Source organism: Canis aureus, chromosome 8 (assembly GCF_053574225.1).
Source record: "Canis aureus isolate CA01 chromosome 8, VMU_Caureus_v.1.0, whole genome shotgun sequence".
NCBI lineage: Eukaryota > Metazoa > Chordata > Mammalia > Carnivora > Canidae > Canis > Canis aureus.
Window position 1 is genome coordinate 18,535,678 of NC_135618.1, and position 12,413 is coordinate 18,548,090.

The 12,413-nt window shown below is 38.9% G+C and overlaps 1 protein-coding gene and 1 long non-coding RNA gene across 11 annotated transcripts in view; one reads left to right on the forward strand and one right to left on the reverse strand.

Annotated features, from left to right (window-relative positions):
* LRRC8B (leucine rich repeat containing 8 VRAC subunit B) overlaps positions 1–12,413 on the forward strand; it is an 86,305-nt gene that overhangs the window by 34,573 nt on the left and 39,319 nt on the right. For all 10 annotated transcript variants that reach the window (XR_013384308.1, XR_013384302.1, XR_013384303.1 and 7 more), the window contains one exon: positions 8,775–8,829. The gene's annotated coding sequence lies outside the window, so the exon portion shown is untranslated. The remainder of the gene's footprint in view (positions 1–8,774; positions 8,830–12,413) is intronic.
* The window catches only part of LOC144318416 (uncharacterized), a 46,725-nt gene that overhangs the window by 1,629 nt on the left and 32,683 nt on the right, over positions 1–12,413 (reverse strand). Inside the window, exons 5-8 of the long non-coding RNA XR_013384312.1 lie at positions 8,648–8,729; positions 2,851–7,918; positions 1,635–1,828; positions 335–474 (exon numbers count right to left, since the gene is read on the reverse strand). This is a non-coding gene — a long non-coding RNA (uncharacterized LOC144318416). The remainder of the gene's footprint in view (positions 1–334; positions 475–1,634; positions 1,829–2,850; positions 7,919–8,647; positions 8,730–12,413) is intronic.

Below are 12,413 nucleotides of genomic sequence, written 5' to 3' on the forward strand. Positions count from 1 at the left end.
AAGAATTGGGCAGTTTGCGTTTACCTAACATCACTCTAGAATATTTACAAAGCAGCATGTCAGCAGGAGGAGCAATCGCTCTATATTGACAGAATTGATTGTCATAACAATGACTGCTGCTGACCGAGGAGAAGAAAACTTCTGTAAAAATGCCCAGTATCAAAAAAAAAAAAAAAATGCCCAGTATCTGGGAGCATAGATGCCAGTAACATGTAGATAGAAACAGAGCTAAAGGCTTTAAAAATCCCTTCTCATAGCATTACTCTCAACTGTATCAGAATCCATGACACAGGCATCCTGAGCTGGACTTGGAGGGTGGGGTGCAGCAGGGTACAGCTAACCTTTGAATGAATGCCCACAGTGAGCCATAGGATGAAGCATCCTTTCTTCCTAGTCCAGCTATTCTCAAGTGATTGATGATCACAGGATATATGACCCATCTGCCCAGCCTTTTGGAGTCAAGCCCTAGTGTTCCTGGGAAGGAAATAGCAAGAGCCAAGAAGATGGCAAGAGAAGCTGGGCAGTATTTGTTCCCATCACGTTTCATTACCAACCCCCCAGACCCCTCCCTGTGATATTATTTTGACTTTATAATCACACACACAAAAACAAAAAAAAAAAAACAAATCAAGAGGGTTTGATATGTTTTAGAAAGAGCTCTCTGACTGCAATTTAAAAACGGGACCAAGGAAGACAAGAAAGGAAACATTTCAGTTGTCTTCTTCCCCAAAGATCCAGCAGGCTCTACCCAAGACAGTGGGAGTAGGGATGCAGAAGGCGTTAGTTAAAGAAAAGAACTGGTATGTTTGAGGGAATCGAAGGAAAGAAGTTTTGGGGGCCGTTGATGTTGCTGTCAACCTTCAGCATCATTCAGCTGTCAGTCTTGTTGCTACCAACATTCGGCGATCCAAAAAAAAAGTTGGTGTGGTGTGGGTGTGAGCAGGAACGGTGGATTTAGTTTGGGACATACTGAGTGTGAGTTGCTTCCACACCTCTCAATGGATAGCCGGGAAGGTGTTAGGGAGGAGATTCTGAGGCTCAGAGTTAGAGAGCAGGGCTCACTATGTTGTTTTGGGGATCACCTACATAGTGGTGATGGATGACCCTTTAGAGTAGAGTATGTCACTTGAGAAACACAGATGCATGAGCAGAGAAGGTACTGGCCAAGGACTGAATCCTGATGAACCCCAGGGCTTCAGGGATGGGTTTGTATTAGGACCCTTGCGTGGTTCCCAGTTACTTTTTTACCTTCAATTAATATCAGTGCTTTTGTTACTATGCTTGACCCAACAACCTTCTTTTCTTGCTATGACCCACTTTGACTCTTTTTAGCAAGACTGACTTATTAGTTACCAATCCTAGACCATTCATTGCTCTCTTTCTAAGAAAACCTATACTGTGTGTCTTTGAGTTCATGTTTTCCTTGGTGCTGTCACCATTTTCTTTTTAAAGCCCTGATCAATTCTTGCCACTCCAGAGGAGCCTTTTCAGATTAAATGTCCCCCAGATCCAGCTGCAATTAATCAACTCAGAGGACAGTGGAATGTTGGAAGTAGAGGGTCTATCTATCATTTGGCTTTCCCTCCAATGTGACAAGTAAGGAAAGTCAGGTCAAATGAGGTGAGGTGACTTACTCAACATTATGCTGTCAGATTGGTGGAAAGCAGGAAGTAGAAATTGAGTCTCCTGACACCTAGTCAGGTTCTTCCTGTTAAGCCATGCTGCCTCGTAGTCTTGATTCTTCCCTATGCCACTGTGATGGTTACTTTCCTTCATTTAAACATCCAGTCTCATTCCTGTAATTCCCTCATCCTCCTCCAGAATAGCCCTACAGAGAGGCAGAGCAGTGATTTCTTTTATTAAATTAGCTCTCATTTGATATGGATCATTACCTCTACCCTCTTGTGCCTTGGATGGTCATTTCCACCCTATATATCCAGGCCCAAAAAAGTAACAAGTCAATCCTACAAAGAATGAGTTCATAATTATGAGAATCTCAGAAATTGATTGATTGATTGATGAGTGTTAAGTGCCCAGTAAGTATGTCTGCTGTCACTAATGCAAAGGGTTATGATTGTTTTTCTTGAACTACTTCCCAACACACAATCTCTCCACATTATCACCAACCTCCCTCTACTCTCCCCATCTGTCCCTCTCCCCAGGCCTCCCTTGATGCCTTCTGTTAGATTGACCTCTTAATAAAAGAAGATTAATTAGAGGCTCAAATACTTTTCAACCAATATAAAGTTATTGGTGATTTTTACAAACATGTGGATGCTTCCATGGTTATTTTATGGAGAAAAAAAAGATCTCATATGTGTGCTTACCTAGATGGTCACTAGAAGATTTTTGAATATGTTAGCTTCATATATAGCTTATTTCTCTAGTATAAAAGAAAATCTATGCTTTTTTCTGGACAAATTAGTAGGGTCATATTCTCTCATGCAGCCAAATCCTTTTTTTAAATTTATTTATTTTCAGCCAAATCCTTTTAATTCAAGGTAACAAAATTGATAATTAAATGGTACTTATTATAATCTAAGAATTATGGATTAAATAAATTTGACACAGTAAACATTTTTTATATGTCAGTATGCCTTCTAGTACATTGAGGCCCACTGTATATTTAATTTGTATAATCCACTTATGTTCATTTTAAAGCAGTCAGAACAGTTTTTGTTTTACATGATTATAGGTTTTTTTGTGATAAAATATATATAACTTAAAATGTACATCTTAATCATTTTTAAGTGTACAGTTGTGTGACGTTAAGTTCATGCACACTGTTGTGCAACTATGAATTGTAAAACATGGGCTTCGCTTGGGTGACATTGGCTATATCTGACTTACCTGAACCATGATGCTTGACTGGGAAAACAGGCACTCCACTGGGAAGTAGGGGTCACTTGCCTGGGGTAACTCATTTTTGCATCAGCGTGTATTGTTTTGGCCTCACAACACTGTCTTCCCTCTGGGCCATATGCTAAATAATTGAGATAAGCTATGATTATATTTCACAACACTTTCTAGTAACTGGAATCATGTGATATATTGTAAAATCTGGCATAGAAATCACTCATTTTGGTGGAAAACCAAACCCCCTGACATCTATTCTGGTTTCTCTTACAGGATGATACTTTAAAGCCAACCTCTAAAGGATTAATTTTAGATAAAACTGCTACTCTGTTAATAAATTACCAATTTTGAATGCTTGCTGGGTACCTGCTGCTGTGCTAAACATTTGATTTATAGTTATCTCATTTAATTCCTAAAATAACTCTATTGTCTCTGTTTTATAGATGAAAAAATTGATACTTAGCTTATCTGAGATCAAGCAGGTGGTAAATGACAAAGTTAGAATTCCATCAGACCTTAACCATCCTGCTGTGCTCCCTTCCAGGTTTCTCAAACATTCATAAGAGTTTTATGATAAGAACTAGGCCTATCAACGTAACTCACATATTGAAAGTAGCTAACCTGCTGAAGGCATGTGACACTTCTTTATTAAGTTATTCAGAAAGAATGTCCTATGTAGGGAATATGGTATTAATTTGTTTTAGCCACATTTTAATAGGAAAGCCAAGAAGAAAAGCCTTGTAAAATATCATTTAAATATAGATTAAACTTCAGTTATTCCTCTTGTTATTATATCAGTGGGAGAATGTTTCTCTGTAAGAGGCTGTGCCTGCAGGATGCACTCTTGCTCTAGTTATCTAATGTGTCAATCTTAATTATATAATAGAGACAGGCAGGAGGCAGGGAGCATTTGTTGATTCTGTTTCACGAGATGGAATACTGAGTACAAGCTGGAAAACCTCTATAGATCTAGCTTTTAGACTGTGTCTTTTGGTTCCTCTAAAAGATAGCTTGTAGATTTTTTAAAAAGAGAGCTGCCACTTTCTATATAAAACTCCTTTTTATATAGTTCACTGGAGAGGCGGTGCAGCAGATGGCTCATAGTGCTGGATGGTGTGAATTTGGGGTTCGCTTTGTGAGCTTGAGCAAGTTTCTTAATTTCTCCATTCCTCAACTTTCTCACCTGTAGAGCTGAGATCATAATGCCTACCTCACCTACCTGACTACCTTTTTAATTTAGCAGTTATTACTAAGAAAGTCTCATGTGTTAGGTCCTGTCCAGTATCCTGTATTCTTCTAAGAGCTCAAAGTGACAGACAGGAGGGCATCTAACCCACTCTTTGTGATGCAGTTTAGTGGCAGTATAATAGATCTATCAGGACTCCCTAAATGTTGAAGAAGCGTGGAGTATGGAACAACTACTTGTTTGGGGGGTAGAGTGGGGGTAGCAGCTTTCATTTTAAACATCTTTTGTGTTTAGCAGTCATTTAATACTTGGTGAACATTAAACCTTTACATTTTAGGGTCAGGAGTTAACTCGACCTAAATACTAGGCTGATTTTGAGTGCATGACAATTTGATCTTTGTCATTGGGTTAAGAATATGTTCTACTGGATATAGCATTCTTTACAGCTGAGCACTGACAGAAGTTATTGATTTCAGGAGACTGAAACCATCCAGAGACATGTAATATTTTCAGCTTGATCATAGCTCCCGAGAATTGTGGAATTACAGTACTTACAGGGCACCTTGTGTCTGGCAGACCCTGAGTAGACAAGAAATGTCCTTACCTTCCCAGAGCCCAAGGTCTTGGGGGAAGGGGAAGAGGGAAAGGGCTCGCAGATCAGCATGACACACACCATCCTCGTTGGGGTGAAACCTTGATAGTTCCCCGGGTCTTGGCATTATTCCCATCTCATTGTACTTTTAACTTGTAGAAAACAATGGTGAAATCATAATTTGATAAGATATTAAGGTCATATAGGAATGCTGTGGCATTTATCCAGTGATCCATCACTGATTCAAAGTGACTCACCGTCATTAGATTGCAGCCAGGCATGCTAAATTTGACAGCAGTTCTCGTTCAGATTTGCGAGATGTCATATTTGATGGCTAAGTTGAAGAGTATGAGTTTTTCTCCATTCTCCCTGAAGGGTGAAGGCCCAGCCTCTGCTTCTGAATCTCTGGGCCTGTCACCGGATGATGGAAATGCCAGAGTTTCTGTCCCCTCTGCTTTGTTTTCCCACCTTTCCAGACCCACTGTGTGTGTGTGTGTGTGTGTGTGTGTGTGTGTGTGTACCAATTATGTTCATAGATCATTCAGAGAGCTGGGACTCTTCCTCTGTACCCTTGGTTCCTAACTGGGTGGTAAAATCTGATTTGGTATTATTTGTTCACTCAGTAATCATTTACTAAATATTCATGGTAGGTATAGGGGCAGGATTGAGATATGGGGGTACAAGAGATAGGCTAATAATTTGTTACCCTGGGCAGGCTGATGATTTGATGCCACTTCAGATTATTATTCTTTAAATATTTGTTTACAACATTTTTAGGAGGAAAAGCCAAGCCTTATGTTAGAGGGAAGGAGGTAGCCAAAGAATCCCTCATATTCTCCTTATGCCCATTTTGAGGATCTCAACTGACCAGAAGAAAAACATCAGACCCCTTCTTTTTCCTTCCAACCATATTCTCTATATTTCTCTCCCGAGAAGAGTTCTGATGGATACTATTTTTGTTTAATCTAGTTAAGTTTCCAGAGATGTTTTCAGCACCCCATTCATGACTATGTACATGGAAATTGCCGTAACATCCAGGCTTTTAATCTAGCCCTGGAAAGATCCCAGAAATGTAGATAAATAAGATGCTGCCTCAGCGCTCAAGGAACTTGAGGCAATAGCTTATTATATACTACAAAACAGTGTGAGAGAACTGTTAATGTTATAGGAACACAGATGGAGGAGCAGTGAATTCAGGCTGGGGAGGTCAAGGTGGCTCATGGAGGTGATTCATGGAAGTGATGGCAGGGTGGGACAGATGGGGAAATGAAATGTCCCTCTTTTAAGTACATCTGGTATTCTTAGTTTGAACTTTTCAAACTGATGAAATAGGCTACTTTAATTTTATATAACCTAAAGCCTTAAACTTATGGAATTGCTCAAGGCAGGATGAGTAAGTGTGATATTGCAGTGATTCTTGCCATATCTGACTTACAAAATGAGATCAAGTTACTCAGAAGAAATTCTTGACTTCTTGCTACGGCTTAAAGGGCAAGATTTTATTTAAACCATCACTAAAACACAAATTCATGCAAATGTAAAGCCATTCTCAGACTCCAGAGTTTTAGAGCAGTTCCTTGCTTAACTACAAAGGAGTTCATTTTTTTCAATCTCCCCTATCTCTACTGACCAGAAGGAAATAAGAGCATCCAGACTTCTCAATTTTCAAAGTAAAAGGCAGTGGGGCCTCTTGTTTTTCTATCGTAGTTGATTGTCTCCTATTGTTCTTTAATCCACAGTCACTTGGAAATATTCCCTTGTATGTCCCTCACTGGGAAACCTTTTGAAGGGAACTCTTCTTTGAGAAAGGGAATTCTAAGTGTTATATTTGTCATCTCCAAATCTTCCAGATTTTTTAAGATTCTCTTGGAATTGACTTTTTAAATGAAAATGAACATGTCTTTTGTACCACCAGTGGGGAGAGAAAATGTTTTTGAGGGGGTAGGTAATGCCAGTTTTGTAACACTTGTTAGCATGGCAATTGGAGAACCCACTGACGCTGCAGCCTGTGGTAGCCCCTGCGTCCCGTCTGTGTTACCCTGATGGTTGAGTCCTGGTTTTTCCTGCCTCACATGGACTATTTATTCTATTCTAACAAGCATTGTCATTTAGTATTTTCACATTTCATTTTTTCTAACTTGTACTTTTGTTTGCTGTTGGGGAGGAAGAAAGGCAATAGCTTTTGCTCTAGTTTCGAAAATTAGTTTGAGTCATTTGGGTTTTAGCCTGGATAAAGAAACTGAGCTACATTTTGTTGTTCTTTCACTTGACAGCAGTGGCTTCACTCTGAGATGACAATTTGTCATTATGAGGGAGCTTTCATTACACTTCTGTCTTCCAGAATATTCCTCTGGTGTAGGTAAATGTTAAGTAGAAAAGAAGAATGAAACTTGTTAGTAAAACATGTTGAAAAGCATTCAACTCAACCCCATCAGAGAAATGCAAAATAAACAATAAGATAATTTGGAATGCAATTAGCAAAGGTTGTTTGTTTTGTTTTGTTTTTAAGATTTATTTGTTTGCTTGACAGAGAGAGGGAGAAAAAGAGAGAGAGCAAGCACAAGCAGGGGGAGCAGCAGAGGGAGAGGGGGAAGCAGACTCTGCTGAGCAAGGAGCCATATGCAGAGCTCAATCCTAGGACCCTGGGATCATGACTTGAGTGGAAGGTGGACACTTAACTGACTGAGACACCCAGGTGCCTCTTGTTTTTGTTTTCTAATGATGATTCCCATATCTGGATGCTACTCATACATTGTTTATAGAAAAAAAATTAGTATAATATAACCTTCTTGAGAAACAATTTGTTGTTATACATCAGAGACCTTAAAATATTTATGCCCTCTGACCTATTACTCTCACTTTTAGAGATCTATGCAAAGGAATCATATAAACAGAGTACAGGGATGTTTACAGTATTATTAGTAATAAGGGAAATTTTAAGATTCAATAGGGAAATAATTTTGTAAACTATGATATATCTATGTGCGAACTATTATGCTTCCATCAAAAATGATGTTTAGAGGGGTGCCTGGCTGGCTCAGCCAGTGGAGCATGCTACTCTTGATTTCAGGCTTGTGAGTTCAAGCCCCATGTTGGGTGTGGAGATGGCTTAAAAATACAATCTATTTTAAAAAATGCTGTTTAGGTCAGCCCTGGTGGCGCAGCGGTTTGGTGCCGCCTACAGCCTGGGGTGTGATCCTGGAGACCCGGGATCGAGTCCCACGTCGGGCTCCCTGCATGGAGCCTGCTTATTCCTCTGCCTGTGTTTCTGCCTCTCTCTGTGTCTATGAATAAATAAATAAAATATTTAAAAATAAATAAATAAATAAATAAGTAAATAAAATAAATAAAAAAATAAAAAATGCTGTTTAGAGAAACTGTGAGAACATTGAGAAAGCCTATGGTAAATAATAAGAGGCAAAGTATCGTGCCATTGAATTTTATAATGGCATAATTGTGTGAGATAGGCCAGCAAACAACAACAAAACAAAACAGCAATAAAAAACTAGAAAGAGGGATCCCTGGGTGGCGCAGCGGTTTAGCGCCTGCCTTTGGCCCAGGGCACGATCCTGGAGACCAGGGATCGAATCCCACGTCAGGCTCCTGGTGCATGGAGCCTGCTTCTCCCTCTGCCTATGTCTCTGCCTCTCTCTCTCTCTCTCTCTCTCTCTCTGTGACTATCATAAATAAATGAAAAAAAAAAATTAAAAAAAAAAAAAAAAAAAAAAAAAAACTAGAAAGAGAAACTACCCCAGATATTTCCCCCAGGCCTCCCAACCCTTTTTCTAGATGGAACACAGATATTTTCAATGGGTTCTTCTATTATTCATAAAATAAGGGTGCCTAAGATATAATGCTTATCTCATTCTGAATTAAAAATTTAATGTTTATACTTTATGCCTTATAAATTGCCGTGGTGATGACATTAAATGTGTAATGTGACAGTGATTTGTGTCTCTCCCTGGGTGTTAATTGACAACCTTTACAAGAGATAAGAGAATAATAGCAGTCACTTTTTAAGTTGTATGCTTCATAAATTTGTTACAGATTTTGGAAATCTTAGAACCACGTAAGTGCATAACTTGTCTTGCAATCCTGTGATGAATAAAATGTAACAATATGTTTATGATTTCTTTTTAGGAATTTTTCAAATAGAAACTAATTGCAGAGTTTCCGGTTGACCAGCATTCATAGGGTAAGATTAACATTCTGAATTGTGAACACATGGTAAAGATAATTATTATTACATTGGTATCTTGGGGCAAATACTGAATACTTAGTATGTAAAAAAGAGATTATTATTCCTACAGACGTTTTGAATAAAATCCTTTTGATATTTTTAAACAAGTTAATAAATAGAAAAATCTGCATACATTTTGGTAAAATGTCCTCTTCTTGTCCTTTGTTGGTCTTGTATGTTGCAGAGTATATGTGTGCATATGTTTGATGTTTGTCATTTTTCTAAACCTTAAAGATCTGAGGAATGTAATGTCTATGACAGACTTAGACTCCATGATTCCATGTCTATATTTTTCTGATTTTTGTTTAAGATAGTGTTTTTTATGCCTGGAATTTGTTTGCCATGTTTCCATAAATAAACAATGGCCATCCTTTCCCAGATTACGTAAATCAGAAATACAAAAGCCCTATATCTGTTGCTTCCTACAAATATCATTCATCTTTTATAATTTGGAAGATTAATCTTAAATTAGCTTTGTGGCAGAGCTTTTGACTTTGACATAATGAATGATTAATTTGTACACTTTATTAAGTAGCATGACTCGCTAGTATTGTGAATATGACAAATGTCTCAAAAAGTATGTCTGCTGTCCGGCTCTGAACATATATAAACAAGGTGAAGCAGTGGTGAGGACGTTGGGTCTATCCTCTGTGTATTATGAACACTCTTCTTTTTATAGATGAAGGTATGGATCCTTTGACTTCTTGAATATATCCACATATCCCTGCTGATTTATTGTGTTGACTATGAATTTTTGAAAGCTAATATCAGGGATGCCTGGGTGGCACAGTCAGTTAAGCTCTTAGTTTTGGCTTAGGTCGTGATCTGAGGGTTATGAGATCACGCCCTACGTGGGCCTGCATGCCCTGTGTTGACCTCTGTACTCTGTATGGAGTCTGATTAAGCTTCTCTCTCCATTTCCCTCTGCCCTTCCCCTCCTCTCTGTAAAAAATATCTTAAAAAAGAAAATCTAATGTCAGATCAGCTACATCTCTACTTATGGCCCATTCAGTGGCTTTTCCATCCCTTCTGGACTATTTATTATCCAAACTCTGTGTTTTGGCTGCAGGCCCTCTCACTCTTCCGCCTTCTCCAGGCTCCTAACATCCCAGCTGAGTGGCCTCCCTTCTGATCTGCATCCATTCTAAGTTTTTTGCTCCTTCTACTTGGAATGAGCTTCCCAATATCATTGTATGGCTGGCTTTATTCAGATCTAAAGAGACCTTCCTGACTAAGGGAGCTCTATATTCTTCGTGGCATTTGTGATTTTATAGTGTTTATATATTTGGTTGTCTCTCTTCCCTTCCTCTTTAGTGAGGTCCCTTAGAACAGGGATCTTTCTGTCTTGCATATCTGTATCTCCTGGACACTTAGAGCTCCACCAGGCACATAGCAGGTATCCTACAGACTAAAATCCTGACCTCTCTTTGAGAAATGCTACTGTTCACTGATGTTCCACCAATTCTCTGTGGGTATTTTGTTTGTATAGAATCAAATGTAGTAGTTATTAGGTTTAGCCATCATCCCACCCATTTAGCACTGGTGACAGCATGAGATGGTGGTGTTTTCAGCTATGCAAGTCTTCTCTCCACAATGGGATTGTAAATCCCACAAAACTAGAAACAAGGCCTCATAATTCCTTGGTATGCCTTTGTAGTCCTCACCTCCCTAATTGAGTGCATTTAAATGTTAACTTTAGAGAAAGGGTTAAGGCTAGTGGCTTAATCCTATTTTCAGTATTTCTAGAGTACACTGGTGTGTCTGTCCCAAAGCTAAAACAAAAAATTTCTCATTTTGATTTATAGTTAAAAAATTGTTTCATAGAAATTTTCTGGACTACATTTGCAAATTCATGTTACAAAGCCCTGTTTATTTTATTAAGAAGGCGAGGTGGCCTTCTTAATAATAATACCTATTATTAATTAGGTGAGGTGGCCAGAATTAATGCTATCAACATCCCAGTTCTTTTCAAATTAGGAAATTTGCCCTAGAGAAGAAATTTAAACACCTCTACGCTTTAGTTTCCTTACTTGTAAAGAGTTAGACTCTAATCTCCATGGTTTCTTCCTGAATTAAATAGCCCATATGATTCTGCTCTTGTGAAAGGTAGGTCACCTATGGAAGAAGTAGGAGAAGCAAATGGAATGATGATCTCTGCTATCAGCCAGACGTTCGACCGGAGAGCATGTAGGTTCACAAGAGACTATACAGGAACAGAGTCTGGCTCTACTTGATGATGGGCTTACTGTGGGTGGTGGGAAGGGGAGTCAAGAAAACGTTTTTGTAAAAAACAGAGATGTTGGAGAAGGGTTTGAGGTTGCCTTCTGTTTACCTAGTCTAAGAATCATGTAGCCACTAGTGGCTTCTGTGTTAGTGTTAATATTATAATGTGACTGTACCTTCTTTCATTTTAAATGTATTCTAGATAATTTGATAGCTTACAAAATGCATAAAAAAACTGAGAGGCCTTTTCCTACAAAGACAATTATCATCTGCATTAAATAAATCATGTGTTCCATAACTGTCAGAAACAAAGAAAAGTAAAGCATTTTTTTTTAAAGTTCAGAACAACTCTGATTTAATTAGTATTTCTAGAGTTATTCCCCTGGTGTTAATTGTCATATTCAGTAACTGTCTTCTGGGGCTTCGGATGATTAATTTTCCTAATGTTTAGAATATTATTTATGATTGTTTTTGGAAACCCATTACCACCGTGCAGCTTTGGGTAAGAAACTGCTGAATTGTAGCTACACATCACTTTTTTCCTCTGGTGTCTCTGTGTTGTTGACCATGATGTCAGACTGTTTCCTTGAAACTGATTTCTGTGTTCCAGAAACACTGTGCTTCTCCTTTATCTCACTGACCCTGCCTCTCTCTCCCCCTTTCCTCTACGAGTCCTTCTTCATGTGATATATTATCCAGGGAAGAGAGTCTGTTCTTCAGTCACTCAATTCTTTCTCACAAAGAACTACTTCATTTCTACAGCAGTATCTGCTACTTCAATGTTCTTGAGTTTCTGTGGTGAATTAAAGATGGCTGGAAATACTGTGTGATTTTTCCAGTTTGTTTCCCTTCCCTTTAAACATCTGGACTGGTCTGGTTACCTTTTTTGAACCCTCCAGTCTGGCAAAAGTGGTGTGGAGTAATTTTGAAGGTTGGATTTTAAGGAGATGTGTCACTTCTGCTATTGTGTACTTGGCAGTGTTCCATAGAACTTAGCCACCTTGCCCCCGGGAAAGCCTAAACAGCCACGTGGAAGAGTGGCAAGGCCCCTGGTTGTTAGCTTAAACTGAGCTGCAGGACCAGCAGACAGCCCAAGTGCCAGTCCTATGACCGAGGCATTTCAGACCTTCCAGCCTTCTCCGCATTCCAGCCAACACCATGTTGAAACAGAACAACTGCCTCACCATCCCACAGAATCATGAGAAATGATAAATGGTTGTTTTAGCCACTAAGTTTTGGAATGTTTTTTGGCATAGCAATAAAGAACTGAAACAACAATTGATACCCAGAAGTGAGGTGCTGGCCTAACAAAACAT